At 35.5% G+C, this 6,412-nt stretch overlaps 1 pseudogene; it reads right to left on the bottom strand.

Annotated features, from left to right (window-relative positions):
• Positions 1-5,848: 5,848 nt before the first annotated feature.
• On the bottom strand, positions 5,849-5,963 carry LOC111818888 (annotated as a pseudogene).
• Positions 5,964-6,412: the final 449 nt, after the last annotated feature.

Below are 6,412 nucleotides of genomic sequence, written 5' to 3'. Positions count from 1 at the left end.
GAATATGAATTTTGAACCAATTTCAAAAACATAGTACAGAAAAAAATTATATGCAACAGATTATTTATGAAACATAAATGATAAATAAGAGTATCATACAGAAAAGATATCAGGTTCAGGCTTAGGAAAATAGTTCATGTACTTCGCAGTGGTCAGTGTGCATAGCAACAGAAAGATTGCTAGATTGTGGTGGTGAAGTAATAAATAAATTGTCATCTGATTGCTCTATCTTTATTGAAGTAAAAAAGTAGCGACATTACTAGGTGAAACAAAAGTACACCTTTGAAATTTGAAGAGATAGGATAGAGCTTTCAAAGAGTCATGAGAGATAGGAAAAGTAATAGTAACATGATTGCTGCATGCTAAAGAGAAACCACCATAACATTGCGAAATGTAAGTTAAAAGAGAAAATCAGCAGAATGTTGCTTTTTTGAAACTTTTTAAATGCAGATTCATGTTAGCAGAATGTTGAATTGAATTTTAGAGTTTTTCCTACAAGTCTTATAAGAGAAGCACATGTAAAGGAGTTGAGAGTAAAGATTAGAGAGTAATAGCAATTCACTCTTGACTTAAATTGGATGAAGAAGAAAATAAAGACTTTACTATGTAGTTGACATATATTGAAAAAGTGATCCGATCACCAATGGACACACACTTAAGATGGGCTTGCGAGAGCTTTGGCTTGGAACACGAGAGACTTGGAAGGAATGTATCTTCCTTTGGTTGGAGTAATGGTTAAAGCTGCAGATGTTGTTACAGGGAATGCCAAGTTTGGGGTGTAATAATTCAATCTTGTACTTGAAATGACTTTAGAAAACTACTTAAAATGAGATTAAGAAACTAAGCAGCTAGATTAGTGTGACTAATCTGGATTGACTCTCTATTTTGGAATTTGGTATTTCTGAGAATGATAACAGTAGCGCCTTTAGAAATAGAATACAATGAACCCATTTTTCAATTTCAGTGAGTAAAGGAGAGAATATGGAAATGTGAAAAACATCCACATAAGTAGGAATAGTGATTGGCACACACAGTGGCATTTACTACAACACAGCTAGATTGATTGGGGACCAGAATGGAAGGTCATAAATATTCCACAGGTAGCAATAAGAAGCAATGACCACACCACCTCCAAGGTATCCCAATTGTAGAATGACAGAGAAGCACCATCTTCTGATTGATAAACTGTTAGTGAAAGAGGTTTCCTCAAAAATAACTAGTTACTGATTATAATAAGAAAGTGACGTAAATGCTCAGGGACCATGGCGAGTGGATAAGCAGCTTTGCTGATGACTGAAAGGGAATTCTCAAGAGTTTACAGACATGTTTGCTGGGCTTGTGAGCAGGGAGAGATTGAGCCACAGTGGTGGAGGAATGCATAGGAACTATAAGTGCAAGTGTTCACAGGATGGTGCATGACTCTTGAAGACCAAACTTCTGGTGGTCAGTGATACAAACATGATTAAAGCTTAATGCAGTTATTCCTAATTGTTTATCTTGGGGAGATAAACAGTCAATATTTATCATACTCTGCTTCTTGTGCTCAGTCTTTTATGCGGTTTTACAGTGTTTGATGGAAAATTACTTCATAGAAATCCTCCCTGGCTATATATTTCTTTGCCTTATAGTTCAAGTTGTTGAGTAACTTAAATGGTAGAAGAACCAGTTTTAATATTCCCTGATCATACACTTCACTTTCTTATTGTAAGAAAGCATAGTTATTTCTGAGGTATTTTTTTCCTGGAAGGGCTATGAAATAATTTTATAAGTGGAAAATCTTGGAGGTAGCATAGTCTTTGCTTCTAATTCTAGTTCTTCAGACTTTTACATAAGATAGGTATGAAGGATGAAGAAAGTGATATTGCTTGGTTTGAATATATTTTAAGTGTGCCTCCTCTAGGGAGTTCATGGGTTGAAATTTAATCCTCACTAGGAAGTATGAAGAAGACAGAAACTTAATCCCTCTATGGTGCTCAGAGATGGAGACTCCAGAAAGTGATGAGGACTAGATCTCATGATCAGAGAGGATCCCCATCATTGAGCACAGCAGGCTGTACAAAGATGGAGAGGTGGGAGGTGGGACCAGGGAGATAGTTCAGTGGACTACAGCAGCTGCTTAGGCAAGAGCAGGCAGGGACTGCGGTTTGATCCCTGGCACCACAAGCCATGCCAGCCCTGTTCCCTAGGCTGAGCTGAGCCAACCAGAGTCCTGGTGTGGTCGTGCACACTTGTAATGCCAGCACTGGGGAGGCTGAAACAAGGAGGATCACTATGAGTCCAACATCCATAGTGAGACCCTGTAACAATAAAATACATTTAAAAAAATAGATGGAGAGTTACCCCATGGTTGAATTCCTCTCACCTTGGTCTTCTAAATGTTTATTATTTCTAATATCTTATCAGTTATTATACTCTCTTTAAAATGAATTTTTTTAGGGGCCAGGGAGATAGCTCAGTAGAATAAGCACTTGCTTGGCAAGCACATAGGGCCTGAGTTCAATCCCTGGTTCTGCCAAAAATAAATAAATAAATAAATAAATAAATAAAATAATTTTTTAAAAGACAAGGAAAAAAATAAGATTTCTTAAAAACAAACATCAATATTCAATTATTTGTCCAATCTTGCATAACTATATCTGTTAATCTGAGCAACAGATTTGATGATAAAAATAGATAATATAACAACCATTGTTAATTAGCTATTCCTGTTTTGAAAATCTGTAACATATGTATTGTTGCACATTATCCTGCTTCTGTCTTTTTTTGTTTCTTTTGCTTCTGTTTTTACTTTGCAAAATAAAATAAAATTGAATTTTGAAAAAATATAGACAGTCTGAAGGCCTCCGTGTATGTGCTGTCTCTTGCTGTGCTATGCCTGCAGCGCCTTGGGACGCCACCAGCAAGGTCAGCACCAAAATCATCCCAGGAGCCTGAGACATCAGAGCCATAAACAATAAGCCTGATACCAAATCACTTGGCTTCATGTGCTTCATGATAGTAATGAAACGTAGATTAATACAGATGTCCTTTCTATAAATGGTCCAACTCAGCAGTCTAAAATCCATGGCTGCCAAGGCACTGGGATAAAAGTTAAAGCAAATGGGAGTCACCACAATTTACTTATATAACACCAGGTCTAAAATAGGAGCAGAACATCAGAGAGAGAAAAAGGCAAGGGTTCGCCCTAAGCACAGAAAGTTCTTTTGGACAGCATTATGCATCTCCCTGCAAGATTTTTCTGAAATGGTTCACTTTTTTTGTCATTTTGTCTACCAAGGTTAAAGATGTTTTTTTGAGGTTGTCTGTTTATTTTTCTCATAATTGAACATTGTCCTTGAGCTATTCTTTTAAATATTTATTTCTTATAAATGTTATCTACACAAGAAGTTAGTAAATTTCAAGGGCAAGGAAGATTTTAGGGCTGAAGGATTAATATCCACTTGTTGCTTTCAATTCAAGCACTAATCAGGTGGTTCTCAATTTTCTTGATTTTTCTCAGCTTTGTCACTACTGCTAGATGAAAAATACTTTTCAAGAGGCCAAACTATCCCTAAGCAATTAGGAGTACATTTTGATCTAAAACTCATACCTCAGCTTAAAAGTATTTTTAAGCAGATAACCAAATTATCTGTGTAAATCAAAGACAAGTAAGAAAAATGCAGTAAGTGGGACAAAGAAGGAAAGGAAATGTGATTATGGGGAAAGTTGAAAATAATTATCTTTTAATATAGTTTTGATCACTAGTAATCTTCTTCATTATTTAAGTCTGCCTATTCTCAACTCATTTTTTTCCCAACACTTATAGGAGAGTAAAACTCACATTGTTTTGGTATCTAACATGTGCAATTTGTCATTTTGGGTGTGTTACAGACTTCATTTCCCTTCTCTGCCTCTACAAATGCTTGGGTATTTTTTCCTTCCATTTATGTTTGTATTTATACTGAATTATAAATGCATGCAATAAAGGCTTTTAAAAATATATAATTTATTCTTTGTCAGAGAGCTATTAATGAAACTCAGACCCATGTCTGAATAGTCTCAAACAGAACTCACATTCTTCCTACTGATAAAATATTTCTTATATGACCAAACTGAGTAAAGATAGGAATGGGTAACATTTACATTCAGAGGCAGAATATTCTTTTCAAAGTTTGGGAGCAGAGAAGGTAGATTTAGAGTTTTTTGATCCATTTGCTTACCACTCCGCTATTTGATCCACAAACCTGGATTTTCATTCATTATTAATCAGTGTGCCCCACAGCCAAGACCCTGCTTCATCAAGGGTATCACCACAGAACAAGCACTAGGTCTAAAGACCATAGCAAGAGTTTTCATTATAAAAAAGCAAGTTTTCTTACTCAGAGTAAGTACTCTTCTCATTGCGTTGACTCCAGTGTTAACAAAGGTTTAGAAAGTCAGCTGGTTCAGAGACTCATCTCCAGAAAAATTAATCTGACAGAAGCCAGGCAGTGTACAAGGAGCGACTCTTCACAATAAGTCAAGGACTCACGTTGTCCTTGGCTGATCATGTAGAATCTTAGTTAAATCCTGTCTCACAGAATTTTCCTGGGCTCTTGACTTTCAAACTAAGTCAATATGTGTGTCCTTGATTCAAATAATAGCTCTATTACAGAAAATCATCTTGATTAAAATTGGCTGTATTTTAATTCTCTTGGTACAATTTTTGCTAACTGAAATATCATTAAAATTGTAAGAGTAGAAATGTAATTGCTATATGATTTCCAAAGACACTATAGAAATGATTCTTTAAAAATCTTTATACAAGTGTGAGTATATGCATGTAACTCTGTATGAAATACAGCAAAATGGTATCTGCACATAATTAAAATATCCCTTTAATGGTTCAGTAATGATTTTGATGTTTTTGTGCTGATATCGGAAGTTAAACAGCAAAAATAACCTAGTCAGTTAAGCTCCTTGTGTTCTAAATTTCAGTATATAATCTTCACACTCTTTTTCACTAAGGAATATGATAATTTATTTCAGGCATTTAAGTTTATGCCTTTGACCTGAATAGAAAGTTTATCTTCTAGAAAAAAAAATAGCACAAGGACTATATTGGTTGTTTCTACTATATTACCTCGGTTGATTATGAATATAGTACTTAAAATATTTTTTTGGTCACTTACAAGGTCAACCATAATGATTGTGGTAGAAAAGCTCATGATTACACTGACTTTTCATTTTAGCACATTTTAAGAAATTGACCTGACACTACTCTTCAGCATGCTTGTTTGGAAAAAGCATAAATCTAAGTTTTTAAAGGTTGAACTGAAATTGGATGTGCATGGTAGTAAATGTGAAAGACTGAGCTTAGTTCAGACCAAGATGTTAAAACAGTGTTTCAAAATGGTGGATACGGTACAGCCCAAGAGTGCTGCACCTGTCAGGGCTTACTAGAGACACAGATGTACTGTGTGATACACAAAAGCATGTAAGAACAGACCAGACTGCCTCACAACGGCTACCTGCAGAGTCAGGTGCGGAAGGGTACAAAGAGCTGTCTGCACGCTGGCAACTCGGCAGACCCAGAGTTGCTGGGCGCACTATTGCATCTCCTGTGAGTCTAAGGTGAAGGTGAAGGCGGAGCCCCTCCAAAAAAGCAGAAACAGCTTCACTTCTTTGTTTTCCTTTGTACCTTTCTGGTGACAATCTGCTCTCAGGTGGATCTTCCACACTGAGAATTATGCTGAGCCAATTTACATGGGCCTTTCTTACTCAAGCATAAAGAAGTAAACCTTTATCACTTAGTTTTTTCAACAAAGTACACAATTTTTAAGGAAAGAAAAAATGTTAATAATGTGCTTAGTTTATTCTTATTTCTAGGATATATTTCTTCTGTAGAAAATATAAAAGATCAATGATACAGTGGTTCTTATGTCTCTTTTTACTGATAAGAACAGATTCTACACTTGATTTTAGCCAAAAGGCTAAGAAATGACTGTATGTCTCTTTTTAATTCTGATGTATATCAGGAGCATCATTAAATGCTTTATTTTGATTTCATATAAAAAGCTTAGTTATGGCCAGGGAGATAGTGCAGTAGAATAAGCACACGGTCCTGAGTTCAGTCTCTGGTACCAAAAAACAAACAAACAAACAAACAAAACCAAAAACTCAGACAACTTTTTTACCTCAAATGTAGCTTAAATTTTCATTAAATATGTGCATTTTATTAAATTTAAGTATACATTCCATAAACATTTTGTTGGAGATTTTTTGGCGGTACTGAGGATTGAATTCAGGACCTTGTGCTTGCCAGGCAAGGAATTATTCTACTGAACTATCTCCCCAGCCCTCTAAAACCATTTTTAAAAAGCAATAGAATCTTACCCTTTTTATTATCTTTCCCATCACTTCTCTTGATTTAATCAAATTAACTCAAGTCAAA

This window comes from Octodon degus, unplaced genomic scaffold (assembly GCF_000260255.1).
Source record: "Octodon degus isolate 3935 unplaced genomic scaffold, OctDeg1.0 scaffold00106, whole genome shotgun sequence".
In the NCBI taxonomy this organism is placed as follows: Eukaryota; Metazoa; Chordata; class Mammalia; order Rodentia; family Octodontidae; genus Octodon; species Octodon degus.
The sequence above is the reverse complement of the archived record's forward strand: the minus strand, read 5'-3'. Positions and strand labels throughout refer to the sequence as shown.